The sequence below is a fragment of the Polypterus senegalus genome, chromosome 4 (genome assembly GCF_016835505.1).
Source record: "Polypterus senegalus isolate Bchr_013 chromosome 4, ASM1683550v1, whole genome shotgun sequence".
In the NCBI taxonomy this organism is placed as follows: domain Eukaryota; kingdom Metazoa; phylum Chordata; class Cladistia; order Polypteriformes; family Polypteridae; genus Polypterus; species Polypterus senegalus.
The window spans coordinates 113,977,073-113,997,772 of NC_053157.1; the positions used below are offsets into that span (position 1 = coordinate 113,977,073).

The 20,700-nt window shown below is 40.4% G+C and overlaps 1 long non-coding RNA gene and 2 other non-coding genes across 3 annotated transcripts; all 3 read left to right on the forward strand.

Annotated features, from left to right (window-relative positions):
• Positions 1-390: 390 nt before the first annotated feature.
• On the forward strand, positions 391-9,841 carry LOC120527597. Its single transcript, XR_005633377.1, has 3 exons — positions 391-424; positions 3,081-3,163; positions 6,770-9,841. It is a non-coding gene; the product is annotated as an uncharacterized LOC120527597 (long non-coding RNA).
• Positions 2,888-3,005, forward strand: LOC120529185. The gene has a single exon (XR_005633691.1). It is a non-coding gene; the product is annotated as a small nucleolar RNA SNORA26 (small nucleolar RNA).
• LOC120529186 lies at positions 3,222-3,342 on the forward strand. Its single transcript, XR_005633692.1, has one exon. It is a non-coding gene; the product is annotated as a small nucleolar RNA SNORA26 (small nucleolar RNA).
• Positions 9,842-20,700: the final 10,859 nt, after the last annotated feature.

Here is a 20,700-nt window from a genome sequence, read left to right on the forward strand (position 1 = left end):
CTGTGTGGTAGAAAACCACCAAACTGGCAACCAGTGCTACTGGTTTACTAGTACTTTCCTTGATAAATCTGTATTAAAAAGGAAAAAAAAAAGAAAAACTTTGGAAAATGGTTGTTTGGATGGATTCAGAATAAAACAACAGAATACAGTCTATTTTTGTCTGCGTTTGTTGCATTACAGCTTAATTAACTTCGACTACGACACAATGTGTTCTCTTTATAAACAGACTCAGTTTCAATTAATGTAATTACGTTGTGGACTATTCACTTAGCATAAGCTGGAGCCGTTTTTATTCTGACTCTCCTGCTTGCGTCTTAACGCTCTGTTGTGGTGTTGCCTCTTTAAGAAACTGGGGGGCGCGGCTTGAGCGCTATCAAAATCCCAGCATGCCTTGCAGCGTTCTCTTTGCCTGCTTGAGCTTGAGGTTGGTTAACAGCATGATTATCTGCTACCTTTTTATTATCATTAAATATGGATGTATGTTTTTTTAGTACTTAAAAAGGAAAATTCGTCACTTTTGTTTTTGATGTTTGCATGAACTAGTGTATGTGTATCATTTAGACTGATAATCAAATATATTTTTTGCTTTTGCATTTTACTATATAGTATTTAGGCCTGCCTCGTGTCAATTGACACAGCTTCGTGTGTCAATTCAATTCGGATTTATTAAATAGGTCTTACGTACACAAGATACTGTCATACTTACTTGCTTGCTTTCGTGTGAATTTTATCGTGCAAGTAATGTGCAGTAGACTTTTAAGGATTTTCTTAGGAATCGAGCCTCTGGGCCTAAAGTTTACAAAGCCTTTACGAATCGGAAGAGCTGGCAGAACAACGCGTGAAAGTACAAATGTATTGCATATTTTTATTATATACTCTAACGGATGCATTAAGTAACTACGATTGTATTTCTCATTGGATGTTGAACCTAAGTAATTAGTGTGCCGTACATGTCGTGATCTGTCTCGGTACTTGTGGTTCCAGTATTTTAAATACCTAAACTTTTAATATTGGAAAACCATTTTACTTGCTGAGGTTAATTTTAGAGATTTGATCTTACGAGTCAGAAAGCCGAAAATAAAACACTTAAGTTGAATTTGTGCACGTCCGAGGGCAGTTAGTGTGTCGTGAACAGTGGTGGTTCATAGATTGATGCGGCGGAATTTATTGAAATTTATAAAAAATAAAAAAAAAAATCATGGAGTAAGGATACCCTGTTCCGAAGGTTTTCACTTCTTCAACTTTGGGAACTTTTTGCAGTGTGGTGTTATCTTCTACCACGTGGTGGACTGGCCTACAGTGGTGAGTCGGTCATAGTTTTGTTGTAATGACACACTAACGTACCATAGATACTGAGATTTGTCATATCTAGCATTCCAACTTCCCTCATCGTTGCATTTACCAGAATGTCTGTTAGGTGATTTATGGTAACTTTGTGCCAGCTGTTTATACTGCCGCATCAATAGAGAGAAAAAAAGGTATTCGGGATTAGCGCAGCTCATGAAAATAAAACGCTATTCAACCATAATAAGAGAGTACCGGTTTGCCCAGGGGTACTAAGTGACCGGTTCATGTTCCCGAGCTTTCTCCTCAATACTTTGTACAGGCAGTCCCCGGGTTACGTACGAGATAGGGACTATAGGTTTGTTCTTGGGTTAAGTCGGAACAGGTACGTTATTTTAATAAATGCTATTGTTGACCAACTGTAACCAAGTGCTTTGCCAATAAATGAGTTTTACCTCTCTTTTTTATTATTTCTACGTTATTTTCAATGGTGATGGTTTTTCTGTTCTTTACTGTATCACCAGCACTTGTATCAGATTTGTTTCAGAGACATTGTTGAAGTGTGAAGACAAAAGGTTAAGATGAGCTCTTCTGAACAGCACTGTACACGCTATTACAGCAGGAAGGCACCCCTCGTCAACACGTCTAATGTACTGACAAGAGACAACTTCCTGCTATATACGTAACAGTACAAGCAGGCTTGCTATTGAGAATGAATGGGAGCGGTGGGGGGGCGGGTCACCACACAGTCACCTCCATTTGCATACAGTATGTTGCCTGCAGCATCAGCCCACCAACAGCAAACAGGGTGTGGCCAAAGGCGGGTAGTGAATCACTCACCACCGCCCCCATTCAACAGGCAGTCTCCCGAGGCACACTACAATGCTGCCGCCCCGCTCACCCTCAATGGCCTATGTTTAGCCACAACTCTGTCACCACTTGCAGCATCACCAGCTGCCCACCGAGAACGAGCAGGGCAGCCGTGTATGGTGGGCGGGCAGCAAACTGCCCCATCAAGCCTCCGTCCTGCACACAAGCGGTAGCTCCCCATTCATCAGCCGGAGCCGCACGAGGGGACACTACACTGCATGAATAGCGAAATCACCCCCTTTCTTGCCTCCGTCCAGCTTCTGGCCCACACTGAAGAGCGGCAGTTACTGACGCTCCTGTGTTGTGTCCCCCAGACGGATGAAGGAGCAGCTGAAGCTCCAGTCATATGCCTGTAACTTGGGGACTACCTGTAGTTTCTTGCTATTGCTTGGTTCTTTTTAGTGGAACATCCTTAGTTGAGTAAGTTCTCCTTTCCACAACTTTGCCCAATACAGATAGTATTTTTAATAAAAAAAACAACTGAAATACAACTTTGGTACGCATGCTTTGTCACATTTTCCCATCTTTATTTTCTAATTATTGCTGATAAATCTCCTAAAAAAAAAAATGTGAGATGGTGCTTGTTAGATTCCCCTGGGCTGCACATACTGGTAAGTGTAAGTGACCCTAGACCCCCAGATTATGTAAAATGGGGGTCAAAAGCAACTGAAGAGCAATATTTAATAGTGTTACATGGAATTTGCTTTTTTGCTCTTTTGATGATTCCCTTTTATTACCCACTGGAGGCTGATCATGTCTTCAGTGACCAACACCAAAGGGTAGAATATGTTCTCTATAAAACCCAAAACAGACTTTGTGTCTTTTTTTGGATCCTGTCTAGAGATACAAAAATATTTTTTTTTGTCAATTATAATAAAGAAAAGTGTGCATACAGTGAAAAAGTACTGTCTTAATGTTTCTTGTAGAATAAAGAAAGATCCTTTCAGACGTGGATGATGCACAGAATGAGAAGTTACTACTCCAGGTGCTTTGGACTACCTCTTCACATGTTAGTATGTTTGTACATTAGTATGTTTGCAGTTATTTGTACTTCCCCTTACACATTTTTGTTCATTTAAGGCTTTTTCAGTGCTTTAAATGTCGAACGCTTAAGGGGTATATTATTTCTCCTAAAAACCTGTGGCATGGCTTAAATCCGTGCTTCAGATCCTGTCGGGTGGTACAAGTAATTACACGTGTCTGCTTTTTTTTTTATTAGCTTCTTATCATTGCACAATTGAAGTCATGGACTTAAAATAAATAGACTTAACATTCGATTTCTGGTTGGTTTGTTTTGAAGCAGTGGTTACACTTGCTTATTCAGGTTGTGTGTGATCCCACCCCCAATTAAACGCTAGCAAAGTGTTTACTCATTAACAGTTATACTGACACGTTAAGGTTACCTTTTTTCATATGACTAATTGCCAATAAGCAAATCAAAGTGTTGCAAACTTACTAAAAATGTTGTATTGTCCAGCATTATGGCATTAGATGGAGCCAAGATGTAACTTACCTGTCTCTTCTTTTTGAGGCTTTTGTCAGTGAAACATTTATAAAAGCATTTTAAGTATCTGAGTGTCTGTTGTAGTGTGCGAGAGAAGACAGAACGGACAGATTTTAATTCTAACTCTGAAATTTCATATTTCTGATTATGAAAATGTAAATATAACATTGCATTGTCATTATTATTATTTTTAAATTCTTTGCATGCAGCAGGTTTGTGTTTTAGATTTTTTTTTTTTTGCTCACCAACCCCTGGGCGGGAGCTGTGTGCTTTGTGGCTTTGCTGCTCACGTATGGGGAAGCAGATGTACAACTTAAAAATTTTCATAGGAATTCTTACATATGCATAATGGAACTAATTATTTTACAGCAAGTAATTAACTATAGTAAAAACCAGTAAAATGTAATAAATTGAAAGAAAATTGTTTCATGTTTGCGTTTTTCGGCTCGCGAGCTACTTTTAAAATGACCAGGTCGAAATGACCTACCTACATTAAAAAATTGTATATATACACACACATACATATATACATACATAGTGCATCTGGAAAGTATTCACAGCGCATCACTTTTTCCACATTTTATGTTACAGCCTTACTCCAAATTGGATTAAATTCATTTTTTTCCTCAGAATTCTACACCTGCACCTCTCAAGCTCCATCACGTTGGATGGGAAGCGTCAGTGCACAGCCATTTTAAGATCTCTCCAGAGTTGTTCAATTGGATTCAAGTCAGGGCTCTGACTGGACCACTCAAGGACATTCAGAGTTGTCCTGAAGCCACTCCTTTGATATCTTGGCTGTGTGCTTAGGGTCGTTGTCCTCCTGAAAGATGAACCGTCACCCCAGTCTGAGGTGAAGAGCTCTGGAGCAGGTTTTCATCCAGGATGTCTCTGTACATTGCTGCAGTCATCTTTCCCTTTATCCTGACTAGTCTCCCAGTTCCTGCCGCTGAAAAACATCCCCACAGCATGATGCTGCCACCACCATGCTTCACTGTAGGGATGGAATTGTCCTGGTGATGAGCAGTGCCTGGTTTCCTCCAAACGTGACGCCTGGCATTCACACCAAAGAGTTCAATCTTTGTCTCATCAGACCAGAGAATTTTGTTTCTCATGGTCTGAGAGTCCTTCAGGCGCCTTTTGGCAAACTCCAGGCGGGCTGCCATGTGCCTTTTACTAAGTAGTGCCTTCCTTCCGTCTGGCCACTCTACCACACAAGCCTGATTGGTGGATTGCTGCAGAGATGGTTGTCCTTCTGGAAGGTTCTCCTCTCTCTCCACAGAGGACCTCTGGAGTTTTGACAGAGTGACCATCGGGTTCTTGGTCACCTCCCTGACTAAGGCCCTTCTCCCACAATCGCTCAGTTTAGATGGCCGGCCAGCTCTAGGAAGAGTCCTGGTGGTTTCAAACTTCCACTTAATGGATGATGAAGGCCACTGTGCTCATTGATTCCTTCAAAGCAGCAGAATTTTTTCTGTACCCTTCCCCAGATTTGTGCCTTGAGACAATCCTGTCTCAGATGTCTACAGACCATTCCTTTGACTTCATGCTTGGTTTGAGCTCTGACATGAACTGTCAACTGTGGGACCTTATGTAGACAGATATGTGCCTTTCCAAATCATGTCCAATCAACTGAATTTACCACAGGTGGACTCCAATTAAGCTGCAGAAACATCTCAAGGATGATCAGGGGAAACAGGATGCACCTGAGCTCTATTTTGAGCTTCATGGCAAAGGCTGTGAATACTTATGTACATGTGCTTTCTCAGTTTTTTTTATTTTTAATAAATTTGCAAAAACCTCAAACTTTTTCACATTGTCATTATGGGGTGGCGTGTGTGTATGTATGTGTATAAGTAGAGCCAAATAATTCCGTCAAAGAGCTTAGTAAAAACAATATTTGGAATTAACTTAAATATTGCATTGAATTTTGATTGTGTTTGGACTTGAATCGTGACAACGTAACGTATAACTGCACGTGAGTGAATATTGTTTCTATCTCTCTAATAAACTGTGATTTAATTGTCATAGGAAAAGGTATTCTCACAGGAAACTGTAAACATTTTAATACAAATGGCCTTAGAAGAGGTGTCTAAAGTTATCCGCGGAATATGTACTACATTACCTTATCGCCTGTTAAAATTTTACATGTCAGAATTGTTCAACCAATTTTCAATACAACTAATCTTGTCCTATTGCATAGCCCATCACTCATACATAAATGACACAATAACATTACGATACATCCTTCTTTCAACAGTAATTCTTCCGGTGGATAACCGGACAGTGTTAACGGTTGTAGATATTCTACGGGATATTGTAAGTTGATGGTTTTATCGTCCACACTATCACCACCTACTTTTTCAGGATAGTCTATTGATACACATTTAACCAATTTGCTGTTTAACCGATCGACAATTTTCACGTTAATTCGTTTGACCTATGGTTTCTCAGTGTTAGGATTGCCTCATTCACCCCTCCTTCCTTCTGTTGATAACCCTTCGGGATAAAATTTTTTTAAGATTTGGACATGACTCTTTTATTGGGAACTTATAGTGAGGAAAACTTAAAAATTTAGACGAGCTGAGGGAGCAGGAACTGTGTCTGACAAAAGCATTGACATGAATGAGAGGGCCATGGGCAAGACCCCATCTGCCAACTTGAAAAAATCACTTGGCGATAGTCTTATCTCATCTCAAGTTTTTCTGTTACGATAGAGAAATTTACACTTGAATTCAACAGAACTGTTGGCGTTTAACAGATTTTACTTGTCCTGTGTATCTTAATTTGAATTCGTATTTTTCAATACATTTTGATTAGTTCTGACAAACCACTTTGAGAAACTTATTGGTCAACGTACTGATTTTTAAGTAATGTCTAATGTTTGTGCCTTATCAATAACAGCCTTCTAGATAAATATAATAGGAAAAATGGACCTTCCCTAAGAATTAAGATTTTCTTTTTTAGTTTATTGCTCTTTAGTGACACTAGTTGAAGAGTTGGTTCAAAGCTGTTAGTAACTCATTTATCAATAAGTAAATGTGTTTTGAGCTCCTTAAACTGCAGGAGGTGACTAATGTGTAAGTAATGCATTTTTATTTCTCCCCACAGGGTTACTGGCATGTCTGAGTATGTTGACCTGTCTCGAGGTTACTGGTGTGCAGTTGTGGCTCAGTGCAAGTCTAACATTCCAAGAGACAGGATGTCGGAAGAGTCCTTGTGCAAATCAAGAAAGAAAATGTTAGATTTAGTGCAACGTTGAGTGATAAAATGTCTCTCAAAAGAAGGGAAAAAGCCAAAGGAGATCCATGAATTTTGGAACAAGCAGTTTAAGTGGGGTAGAGAGTCCATTGAAGAAGACCAAACACTGGATGGCCTGTGGAAGCAACTTCCAAATAAATGGGAAAGAAAATTGAGGATTTAATTTTGTCAGACAGACGAATTAAGGTTTCCTGAATAGCTTAAGAAATGGGCAACTCTGCAGGTACGGTTTGGGGAAAAATAATTCACATGGGCACAAGTTTCAGCTGGGCGCCTAGTCGCTTTATTCCTTGATGTTCTTAATGCAGAACTGTAAAACTGCACTAGACAAAGCACCAGTCCCTACTGCACGGCCTGTCGCTCATATGTGTATATGGCCAGTTTGGGACTTCAGATGCCCTAACTGGTATGTCTTTGGAGTTGCATGGAGCGAGTGCAGGTTTAAACATGGATAGTAAGCAGATGTGGATTTTGAACTCGGGGTTACTTTTGGATAGAATTAAATGCTTGATTAACTCTTAGGGCGGATGTCTACTATTGTTGAGGGCGCATGTTGACAAAAGTTGACATCCTGGGATAGAGGGCGTCAATCGGCTGTTAATGGCGACAAAACTCACTGTTTCGTTAAAGGCATTCCCCCTCTGCTTGAAGGAATGTTAGACTCATTGACTCGTCATCTAATCCTTGTGTGTGCGCAAGTTACAAAATGTAAACAAAGGCAAGATGATGACAACATCTTGCGAGGGAGTGAAGCGAGTGCAAAAAACAATACTCAGCAGATGTTTTGTGTATTATCACTGACTCGGACTGATTTTTTCAGAACCTGATTATGTTGAGAGTGATCAGGAGATCGAGCAAGAGAGTGAGGAACTGACACCAGCTGATGGGACGCCAGCCGATGTTGCCACAGCTGATCGGCTGCCAGCTTAGTGCATTCGTGCAGCTGATGCACCTACAGCAAGGTTCGTGTGGCAGGAATACCCAGACATTGATCCGTGGGAGCCAAACTGGCTACCAGGCTTCACAAGACGGCATGACTTGCTGTTGGACATGACCGATTACCAGCCGCTATACTACTTCAGGCTGTTCTATCCTGAGACTGCCTTTCAGCTACTGTCAGACAAGACAAACAGGTATGCAGAGCAATTTTTCTGAATTGCGGGTTGCAATTGCAACGCATTCTCGTTTTTCAAAGTGGAAACCCACAACAAAAGATGAGATGAAGGACTTTGTGTCATTACAAATAGAGATGGGACTAGATTGGCGATATAACTTCAGGGATCATTGGTCCAAACGAGCTTTGTCCCCTTGTGGCTTTGGACAGGTAATGTTGCGTGATAGGTACATGCTCCTGCAAAGTTTTATTCACTTCTGTGACAACCAGAAGCAAATCCCAAGGGGTGAGCCAGGCTATAACCCCATGTATAAATTCCAGCCCCTGCTTGACATTGTGAAATCAGCACATAAACAGTTTTATCAGCCTGGCCATGATTTGTCCGTTTATGAATCAACGATAAAATGCAAGTGACGTCTCTTTCCACCAGTATATGCCAGACAAGCCCACAAAGTATGGCATAAAGGATTTTGTACGGGCAGAAGCAAACACTGATTTCTGCCTGAAAGTAATCGCGTATAGAGGAAAGTTTTCCTTTTAAAGAGAGAACTGTCCCCTTGACAAGTCAGGTTGTGCTGGAGATGCTTCAGGGTTATGAACATTTGGGTCATGTTGTGTACATGAACAACTTTTATACATCACTAGAGTAGGGGAATTGGAGCTTGTGGCACAGTGAGGGTGAACAGGAGACACATGCCTTCACAGTTGATGCCAGACAGGCTGAAGATGAAAGTGGTGACAACTCAAGTTTTCATGTAGGTGGAAAACTTGGTGGCAGTGGCATGACACATCGTCAAACTGATGGCTTATCTCTCTACAGTGTACACTAACAATATATGTGAGAATTATTTGTCAAAAGGGAAGCCCAGAAGGTAGGAAGCTGGACAAGCCAGTTGCACTTGAGGAGTATAACTGTAAAATGGCCAGAGTTGATCGACTGGATCAGATGCATGGGGTCATACGCTTACAGCCATAAGACCGCCAAATGGTACCACACTGTACCATCGCATGCGTGAGATTGCACTTACAAATGGCTATACATTGTTCAAACAGGCAAACAGTGACTGCAGCAGATTTCCGCAAGAAGGTGGTTGACAGCTTGCTGGCAGAGTATGTTGCGGTGCCTTTGGCAAAGCGTTAAAGGCCATCACAAAGAGCAGTGCCAGACAGGCTGAGTGCCACTTTCCTGCAACATATGAGAACAAAAATACAAGCCTGACTCTGTTGTGTGCAGCAACAGACAATTGAAAAGGAGGCACCAGTGCAGCACATATTGTTAGCAGTGCAACGTGGCAATGCATGCAATTGGCTGCTTTAAGTGATATGTATGTGAAATCATATAGTATGCAGGCTAATACAAATGCAAGACAGTAACATTTGCCAAAAATATTATTGTAACCGGTCCCGAGAGATGTTGGTGACATTGTGTGTGCCTCATGTGTTTTGATGATTACACCCAGCTTATTGCGCAGCCTGTAATCTAATCTGTAGGTTTCTTCCTATACAGTAAGAGCATTTTATAGAAAGCAAAATCCGATATCTTAAGATCTTTGATGTGTAAAATGCCAAGTTTAGAAAGCTTGCTTTTAAATATAAAGATGAAGAAGCAAGATTAAATGTTTCTCCTGATTTAAATGAAGGGTTAAAACCCCAGTCATACATTAAATGTGGAAATACTGCACAGTATTATATAAAGGAAGTGTGAGTAATGGCTATGATAAAACAAGTGACTTGAATAAGTAGTAAAATGCCTTTGTTTTTGATTTCTTGTCAACTGATTCTTTTTGTAAATAAATATATTTTTATAAGAAGCAGATGGTTCGGAGTCCCTTTTTTGAGAGTATTTTTATCCTTAACTAAGAAACTCTTGACATAGATGAACAATGCAAGCTGACTTTAAGTGACTTATTTTAGGCTTCTTGCATATTAAGTACTTTGCAATTGTAAGTTGTCATTTTTGACTGTACAAATCTTAGTCTAATAACAAAAAAGTAATACATGATTACTTGCAGGTTTTTTTTTTTTTTGGTTTTTTTTTAAATAAAGATTCTGGTATTGTCATTCACTCTCCTCTTGTAAATGATGGCATTAGGAAGCAAAAAACAGAAGATGAATGTGAATGTTGGAAAGTGGTGTCCAGAATAACACTATTGAATATTTGGATTAAAGCTAATTTAGTGTTTTCTATAAATACATCAGATGAACTTCAACTAATGAAAGAAATGGAGACTCTCACAGGAAAATGTAACTACAGCATAAAGCTGTGGTGCTTATGAAAAATGTTCTCATTTTTGTAAGTTTTCACATGTATTATTGAACTTCAAGTCAGTTTTAATTTGTCATTTTTAAAACTGATCAACAAATTTTTTTAGTGTCAAAGTAAAAATGTATATACATACATCCATGCTTCTCTGCAGACTGGTTTAATCTCTATCTGTACGCACACACATTTCCAGTATTTTACCTTTTGAATGAATCAACTTTAAATCACCCTTTTAACATTTACAAATTCAGCTTTAATATGGAGTATTACTGCAATCCCTTTCATTCCAGTACCACCAAGGACAGTAAGTACCATATTGAACAGTAAGCAGCCAATTGGTTTTTGAAGTCTCATAACTAGTTCAATTGCCTTCTTGTTCCAGAAAGAACATTCTACATGTAATTGTGTCCAGCAAGTTGCTTTAGATTTAATGCTTGGAAGTGCACTGTGGAAAAGTAGTTCCATTTTCAGTGACGAGATCACTGCCAATGAGAAAGGCCCATTACAATATCATAATCTCCTTGGTAGCTGAAATGACATCAGGCTCTGCTGAGACCCACCATTGAGGAACTCCAGTGTGAAATTGTATGGCCAGTACCTTCCCCAGGCACTGTCACATCATGCAGAATATATATATATATATATATATATATATATATATATATATAAAACATATTATGGAAGGCCACAATATATAAAGTCTTGGGGTTGATCAAGGCAATAGTTCTAGGGCTCTTAAATGGCAGTTTGTAGAAACACTTTTGTATGACTTTTAAGATGATAAACTTTGTAAGTAGGTCTCTAGTCCCCTTTTTTTGGAAATGTCTCTTGACAGAGCCCAGAAACATTTTTTTGGCAAGCTAATAAAGCATAACAGTTGAAGCAAAAGCAAGAAAGTGCAATAAGCGAACAGTTAAATGTGTAGAAATAAGAGTGCTTTATTGCATATGAGAGAATGCTATTTCATAAGCAGTATGACTCTATATTGTCCAAGGTATGAGATGACCCACCTGCAGCTTAGATAGTCCCAGCACAGCTGTGTGCATAACTTACTACAATCCACATTTTTCACTGGGTGAATTCAGTGGTATATTGCTTCATTTAAAGAGATGTTTTATTTCCTCATGCAGATGAAATTCCAAATAAAATCAGAGTAAGTCTTAATGCATGCACCAATTGTCTGAAAACAGTATATTTTTTGTTTAGTACTGGCAAAATAAGTGGGTCATGGTTTTCAAAAGCCAGAAATGTGACCTATATCTGTGTTTTGATGCATCTGTTGTTTTCCTTCATTTTTGATAAACTGCTGTAGGAAGATGGCCTGTTTTTTATGTTTTAAAGAAGAAAGTTTAGCAATGAATTCCAAGAGCATTTTTCAACACACAAAGAAGTCTGCCTACGTTGCAAAGACTTACCATGTAGTAAGCATATCTGTGCAATATAAATAATAGCAAGATTACAAGTGTCAAAGAGCAAATGCAGATGCATGGTCCTAATCTTCAAAGGCAACAGTACTTCTAAAAGAAGACATATACGGAAACCAGGAATCTCATGTATAACACCTTGCATAGAATTCGCACTAAAACCCTGTGTATGGACAAAACTAGAAATATGCATGCACACAAATTCAGATTCGTAAAACTGCACGAGCAAATTTCTACATGCTTTCCCTTTATAAATCTGAATTGCCTTGAATTTTAATACACATGCAGACGCCTATAGCCCCACCCTGACTCCTCCCAGAATTACGCTTGTTTGAATATGTAAATCCATATAAGTAACCTCTACTGTTCAGTGTTTGGTTAAAAGACAATGGCAAAAACACATGTAAAAGAGAAGAAATTCAGCGAAGTGGAGGCAAGGAAAAATGTACTACTTGGTGGCTTAAGCAGAAAAGGAAATTGATGGAGTGGCACAGCATGGCAGAGGCATTCAAAAGTTCAAGTTCAGAAAGTTGCACAGTGCCTGAAATAAAAAAAAAGGTCAGATATTAAATTCAACATGAAAAGGTGAGTTGCAGCCTACCCACTGAATTCCACTGTTTGAACAGCAAGCTGCTGCAATTATTGGTGGTTGAGGGGGACTCTGATATCACTGTGGGTGGAGGAGAGTTAAATTTTTTTTTCGCTTACCATTATCCATACTTGTGTAAATTTGCTTATTTAATAAGACAGCAAGCAGGCAGAAGATGTGGTATTACCGTTTATTCTGTTTCAGACAATATTACATAAGGTGACCCCGGGCGGTGATGGTGCTGCTGCTCTGAGCACATCTTTGGGCGCTGGCTGCGCACATACCTCTGCCTCGGAAACCATTGGGCGACCATCTGGTCATGTGCTGATGCACGCTGTTCTGGAGTCACAAAATGTAATAGTGTATGCTGTAAGAGATGTGGCCAATGAACTAAGGAATATAAATGCGATACTGTGAACTAGTCAAAACATAAATGCTGCATCTAATTACCAGTTTTTACATTCTGCTAATTACATTCAAAATGAAGTTGTAACGTTATGTCCGATCTGGCCAATCATTTGGTGGGTCAGGGTCAGGTTCATCATACTGCATCACTTCAGGTACAGGCAAGCCATGATTGTGTGACACATTATGAAGTATGCTACATGCTTGCACAATGTGACACACTTTCTGTGGACTATAGACCAGCACATTAATAGAGTGGAAATGGTTTCTATTTACACAAGCAAATTCATTCTCTGAAGTCGGCTTTATAGTGTAGCGTCGGCGACGAGTGCCACAACGGATCCATTCTCTCCTCTTTACATGGCTGTTTGAAGTGAAAGGACTGCTTGCCTTTTGCTGCACTAGCTGGGCAAAAACACTTGCAAGTGTGCAGAGTTGCCGTTGTTATAGGCTCTCCTGCTATAGACAATGCAATGCCAGCTCATTTTTTCGGTGATTCAGTAGCAATGTGCGTGCTGTTGACCATTCCAATTACATTTGGAAAACTAGATGTCGCTGCGAATTGCACTTTGATGTTTCCCAGCTATAGTGTAAGGAAATCTTATATATCTGGATGACAAGCAGATAATACAGTCCCATACAGCTGGCATGGTGTGACTCAGTGATGATTGTGAAATACCCAATCATCAGCAAGTTCACATTGAATAGCTCCTGTGACTAAAAACCCGAGGGTGGACAGAACTTGATAAGGAGCAAGTGGAGTATAATTCCTCAAACTCTGCCTTTGTAAAGCCAGCACATGTTCAGCACACAGCTCCAAGAGGAGCACTCTTGGAATTCAAAATCGACTTAGAAGCCAGTCATTATCATCTCTAAATTTGTGCTGTCTTCTAACAACACTAAAGCAAGCTATGCTAGTTGGAATAGTTTGGTCATTCTGTTCACCATTATATTGCTACAGAATTATTACAATCAAGTAAATTAAATTTGTAAATAATATGCAATTCATTTCCGTGTATTTGATAAATCCCGCATCATGGAATGCAAATCTGAGAAAGAAAAGGGCGCCACACAGAAACAATTTGCAATACTGAACAGAAAAGTGCGTACAAATGGTGTGAGGTTGCCATGAAAGTATTTGTGGCCTTACGCCAAGTTTAGTTTTTATATATTTCAAAGTGAGCGTGGAAATGGGCTTATACAACATTTTTAAAGTGGACTTGTGTGTTCGCACCATTTATAGATAAGGCCCCTGGTCTTAATAAAACTTTTCTGTTCTTCTCCCACTATTCCTCCACACTCTCAACTGACTACTGATTCTGATCTCCCAATACATCACTACCATTTTATGCTGCACTGTCCCACTTTCCCCACTTATGACCTTGAAGTTTTTTATCTTTTTCAAATGAGATCTTCTGTGCATTAGAAAGTCTATTTGACTTTCCCTTCCTCCACTACTGTAAGTGACGAGCTGATTTACATTCTTGTCAAAAATGTGTTAACTATTACCAAAAACAAATGCCAAGACAAAATCTACTCTCCTCTCCCCTTTGCCAATTCTCTTCCCTACTACCCACCCTCCATGTTGCATTGTCTATCATCTCTCTACTGTTTCTCACATGCCCATTTAGATCCACCACCAACAATCACCTTTTCTCCCTCTTGCACTGCCCTAAAGTCTTCATGCTCAAAAACTGTCCTTCTCATCCTCACATCACACTTGAAGAGCATATACACAAATGACATTAACTACAGTCTCAACAAGGCCCAGCTTGACACTCATCTCCCTATCACTCCTATTCACACTGACAAGACTATCTTTTTGTTATTATAGCTTAAACCTCCTCTCAGTTCTCTTGTCTTTTCCTCTTCCATCTAGTTTTTTACACACACAACACTCCCACTTTCATCCTTCCCATCAAATCTGCCAACTCTATTCCTTTCTCAGTAATAGTCCCAACATTCAGTGTTCCCACTCTTACCATTAACTTACCCTTTTCTTTCTCCCTGTCCAGTCTTCTTCTTCTTCTGACTAACTTCCTTAACTAGGCCCACCCTTGGCCGGGTAGCTCTCTCTCATTTGCCACAGGGATCCGGTGAGGGCCCTGCACTTTGCCTATGGGGTATGCCCTAGCACAGTGATTCTTAACCTTTTATGAGTCACTGACCCCTTTAAGAATCTGATGAAAGCCAAAAACCCCACTCCCCAGAAATATTAATTTCTTTTAATGGGAAGCCGTTGATTGGGACAATGGGGAGGGCTGTATGGTGACCGCTATTTTTCTCGCATGATGTTCCTCGCGTGATTTCTTTCTCCCGCGTTATATCTCTCGCTGTTATTTTTCTTGCACATTATTTTTCTCACTAGTATGTAAACAGACATTAGTCTTAGGTGAGATAAATACTTGCGAGAAAAATAATACGTGAGAAAAATAACGGCGAGAGACATAACGCGCAACAAAAATCGTGAGAAATTTAATGTGCGAAAAATCAACAGTACCAGGCTGTATAGTGAATATAAATGTTCATTTTTATCTGACCCTCACGGACCCCCTCAAACCCATCATGGACCTCAGGTTAAGAACCCCTGGACCTAGCATTATCTGAAGATTCCATCATTACAGCTGGATGCCCATCTTGACACTAATTGTCTCTGTTTATCCGGCACCAAGTTGATAATTTGTTTTTATTCTAATTTTATAGTTCTTCACTTGTGGTGATCAACTTGTGTAATTTGTCTGCTAAACAAATAAAGGTAAAAGTTGAATGAGAAGTACAATACATTCAGTGCTTTTCAAACAGTTAAGAAAATTGGTGGCTGCAAAGAAAGAAAGAAAGAAAGAGTATTTTGAAACAGTAAAAAGGGAGGAGGGATTCGTCAAACTTTGGAACCAGCATGGACGTCTGTTTGATGTTTCATATTTGCCGTACCACAACTAGCTGGAAAAAGAAAACAAAGTAGGGTCAAGATTGTGGCTTACCTCTGTGTGTTCCAAGTTCATCGACTGCCAAAATGAAACATATTTTTGCTACACCATACAAGATTTCGAACCATGATAAAAATTTGTGAGGGAATCAGTCATCACATGTGATTCCTAGTTTGTAAAATTAACAGGATCTAACAGGGTGCATTTGTTCAATTTAAAATGCTTTCCAGCTACAAGTCATGTTGAGTTCTGTAATGTAAAGGTGGCCACCTGTAAGATAAAGGCACTAGACTGATCACCTTTGATTGTGCAATTAATAATAACAGATTACTAACCTTTCTAGAAATCCTATTCCATTAAAAAGAAAGATGTTGTGCATTATCAGTTCTTTGGACCACTGAAGGAGTATGCTCAGCACATGGTGGTACAAAACCACTCCATTATAGTCCATTCAATTCTAGCCTTTATCAGCAACAAGACAGAAATAAAAAATGTCATTAGTGTCCATCTTGAAAAACCTCTCCTAGTAATTTTCTGTTACACTCAGCGGGGCGAAATACAACACAATCAGCACATATATAGCAGTCAGACCAAATATTCTGATAACTTTCAAAAACTGACTGGAAAAGATATTAGCTCAGTTTAACTATTAGCTGACTAAACAAGCCATTTACTCTGCCATTTATCGTTTGTTTATAAATTCTCATATATTCTAATGGTCACATAATTAAATAAATAAATGAGGGGCACCCTAATGTCAAATTTCTATGCACAGATCAACACCAAGAAGGACAGAATTATGGAAAATGGTATATTACATAAAAGACAATAGAGAGCACATATATGGGCTGGCATCCACGCTCGCCCAGTTATCATTTCCCAAGCAGTACCCTTCCAAGTCACGGCTTCACCCTTAATTCTCCACTTGACATCAGAATCCATTAGTACTCTCCACTTTGGCAGCTTTAAACACCTCTACCTGGGTAATTTTTAGGGTGGCCAAATGATTGGTACATGGATGCCATGTTAGATCTATCTGTTGTGGCCTGTGCTGCCCCTACATCTCTGAGCCTTCAGCTGCTTTAACATGATGGAGTCTCCAAGGTAACTTCTCCCACCCTAATGAGAGAACACAGTTCCACTCTTTTTTGTGTGCCTTGCCAATTAAATAGCTGAAGGTTTACAAATGGCTTCCTACCAGTTTCCCCATCATTAAAGTTCCATGTGCCATCCTTTGTGGGGTTGGAATTCCAAACTCCTGCAAATCAAGTGCTTTATTACTTTTGTTTGAGGGCCAGGTGTGTAGTACAGAACTCCTATACATAAGCAGTCTCTGTGAACCTCTTCCTCTCAAAAACAAACTTTTAATTTCAGGCTTCAAGCTAAACCCCCTCCCAAGTGGGCCCTGGGCAGTCATTGCCCTTTTTCCCCTCACCCAAGCCCATCACCTCCATCATTCTTTCCCACTATCATTCTTAGGGAATATTCCATTCACCGAACCACAACTCTGTCTTCTCTAGGACTTGTGCTTCTTCTTCTTTCCCTTTGCAGTGCACCATGTATTAAAAATTAGCCCCCCGCTAAAGCACACACACACACACACACACACACACGCACACACACACATACACTATGTTATTAGAAGCTGGCAGTGGGCATTTTTCTCTCTTTTGGGGAAATATGATGGGAAGTCAGCCTGCACTATAATGCCTTGTTACAGCCCTTACCCTTGGAGACCTCTTGATAGCCAGACACTCATATATAAAATTTGAAGAATTATAAAATATACAAGAATCTATCAATTCACCAATTTTAAGTCTTGTTACATTTATTAAAATAGGGGTAACAAATGAACCTAAAAGTGCATGGAATGAATCTGGGCAGCGCCTCTGAGTGCACGTTTTTTTGAATACAGTCCATGCCTCTGGGGTGCAGTAGACACGCAGATTTTCTGACAGCACTCTGCTAACATATTCTAAATTTTCTGGACAGCTTCACTTAACCTCTGTTTAAGTACTTTATCACACTGTAAGCTCCAGTAATGCAGTGTAACAGAGTAAAAGAGTGATTGTGTTTTATTGAGCAGAGCACTCGTGTCACCTCCTTGCATTGAAGGACACTGACGATTATCTTATTATATTATATTATTCCAATGTTACTTGCTTGCTTTTATACTCTGTGGCTATTTTCATCAGCATGAGGTTGTAGGTCGAGGTTCATAAAGGTCTTTGACCAAGCAATGAACCTGGCCCAAACTAGTTTCTTTGGGACAAGAAGAGTGCTTGCCCTTTTTCATAGAGAAAATGTGTTTGATCTTCCATCCAGAATGTGTCAGTCAGTGAATAGCCAGTGTGGGGAAAGGTTACTGCTTGGGAGCTGGATTGAAGGGTATTGGATAAATGATGGTGCCCACAACTGCACTAAGTCTTGACAAGCCTTCGGCACACATACAGTGTTTCAGTACCTCAGCCATAACATCGATCTGAGTAGCAAATGGCTAGGGACAATCCTCCCTTGACAGCTGAAGCAGATATCAGTGAAGAGGCATCTGTATGAGCTATAAGTTTCAATTTCTATTTCATGCTGAGGCACACTTCAGGAGTTCTGGACCGAAAGAAAACAAAACATCTGGTTAAAAAAAAAAGGTTCATAGCTTGAGTGCTGTTGCTTGGAAGATACACATGAATATTCAATCTCTTTATTTGTGAAAAGCATACAAAATCAGATTGGCCTGATTTGTAGAGATGGTTCATCCTTTCGCAGCATGACAAGATGCAGAGCTACAAAAAGGATTAACAGCTGCGTGTATGGTCGTTGACTTTAATATATTTGGGATCCAGCCATCCACTAACGTTTTGATTGGTTACAAACATGCATGTTCACATGGCCCTAATGTGTATAACTGCAGGAATGGACACTCGTCCCTAAATGCATGATTATATAATATTGTTTCGATTACGTAATTTTATGCATTGAAAGAAACCAAATTTTTCTTCTGAGTAAAGCACAAGTCAGCTATAACACAGCAGCAATTAGACTCTTCTGTACAACAAGAACATGTTTATGTAGACAAATACATACCCAAGTTACAGCACAGCAAATCTGAAGTCAGTGTGTCATTTATCAAAGTCTGTCTTAGCAACAGCTTTGAGTTTCTCTTGCACCATGTCAATATCGGCCATTTGGCTGAACAGACCTTGTTGCAACTGCCCACAGCCTTGTGTCTGTTACTGCCTGCTAGACAAAAAAGGCAAAAAAGTTGATTTAGCTAGATTACTTGGTGATGTAACTGTATGTTCTATGAACTTCCTAAATCATTTTAATAATATACAGTATGCATTTTTAATGAGAGGTTCTAAAATGTATGTCCTGGATATGACATTAAACTTCTTTCGGCCCTGCAAGCGGTCTTCCAACTTGCAGGGAAATCATGGGGGTTGGTGGCAGGATTGGCACTACAGCCACCATAAAAAAAAATTTCATGCAGCTCTGAGACGACAGAAAGGACTCTTTTCTGCTCTCCGCTGGAGTAGCTCTGCTGCAGCTGCCCATAGGAAGGCTGCTCACATCATGAATGGGATGGGGGAAAGCCCTCGGGAGCCCCTTCCCCGGATGAGTCAAAACCGTCGGAGAGCCAATGGGGTCAGGCCTGTCATGGATCAGGGCTGGTGTGGTGCTGAGACGTCACCCCCTGCATGGTAGCACTTGGGTCCCAATTTGAGGAGGCCCACCCAGGAGGGCGCATGGACTGTCTTGTCTCTCCAGCATGATGATTATCTTCATCTGCTGTCGGAGGAACTGCATAAACTCTGCATTTCAGTGGTGGCACTCTCTGAGGTGCACAAGCCTGGGACTGACCAGATCTCTGTAGGTGGATACACCTTTTATTGGTCTGGTCGCTCTGATGGCTGTCATACTCAGAGAGTAGCTGTTACTGTACTGGATCGACTTCTTCCGATGGTGTCCAATGTCACTTCTTTCAATAAGCATATTATAAGACTTGTATTATAGCACTCCCTGGGTGCCTTGTCTGTTGTCACAGTGTATGCTCTGACCACGGTGAGTGATGTCTCAGTAGGGGAGACATTTTATTCGCAACTTTGCTTGGTGGTTGATGGGTGCCCATGAGGTGACACTCCTCTGATCATGGGTGACTTCAATGCAGCCACTGGCACTGACATGGACTGGCTATGAGGATTGTCTCGGTCTCTGTGGGTTTGGTGACCTTGGTGAAAGTGGCTCCGTATTTCCTTGACTGTGCAAAAAGTCAGGGGCTGCAAATCAATGGATCCTGGTTCCAGGGTCCTGAGCCGTATCATTGGACTTGGTACTCCAATACTGGTGGTGCGGTGAAGGAGATGGATCACATCCTCATGGGCAGACGCTGGATGCTCTTACAAAACTGCAAAAGTTTGAATTCTGACCACAGACTTGTTGTTGCTACTTTGAAGATCTAGCTTACGTCCGGTAGGTTACCACATACTAGGAAAATGAGGCTGGACCTGGCCAGACTCCAAGATACCAGTGTTTCTGATGAGTTTGTGTGAGGAACTTACGGATTTGGGTGTGACAGCCAATCCTAATGTGATGTGGAACACCTTTCGTGACAAGTCCCTGAAGGTTGCTGAGGGTTGTGTTGGTGTTATCAGTGTTCCCAGAAGGTGGTATTTCATCTCGCAGGGCACTCTGCATATCAAGAGGAGTCGCAACACATGGCTTGATGGCAACTCCAGTCTGTATCAGGAATTGGGAAGGACGGCTGCAAGGAATCTGAAGGCAGATAAGGAGGTGTTTGTTAGAGGAATGTGTGAGCAAGTGACACACCATCTATGGTCTAGTAACCCATGTCCTTCTTACAAAAGAATTGAAGCATTACACACATCCAAATCTGTTCCTCAGAGAGTTGCAGTCAGTGCGGCTGTATGCAACAGTCCTTGCAGATGACACTGCAGTTGTGACCCATTGGGCCAGCTACTTTTAGCAGCTGTTTAAAGATGATCCTCAAGCTAGGACGTTGGATATCTGTGGGTCCACAGTTCTTGAGGCTGATCCTCCAGTT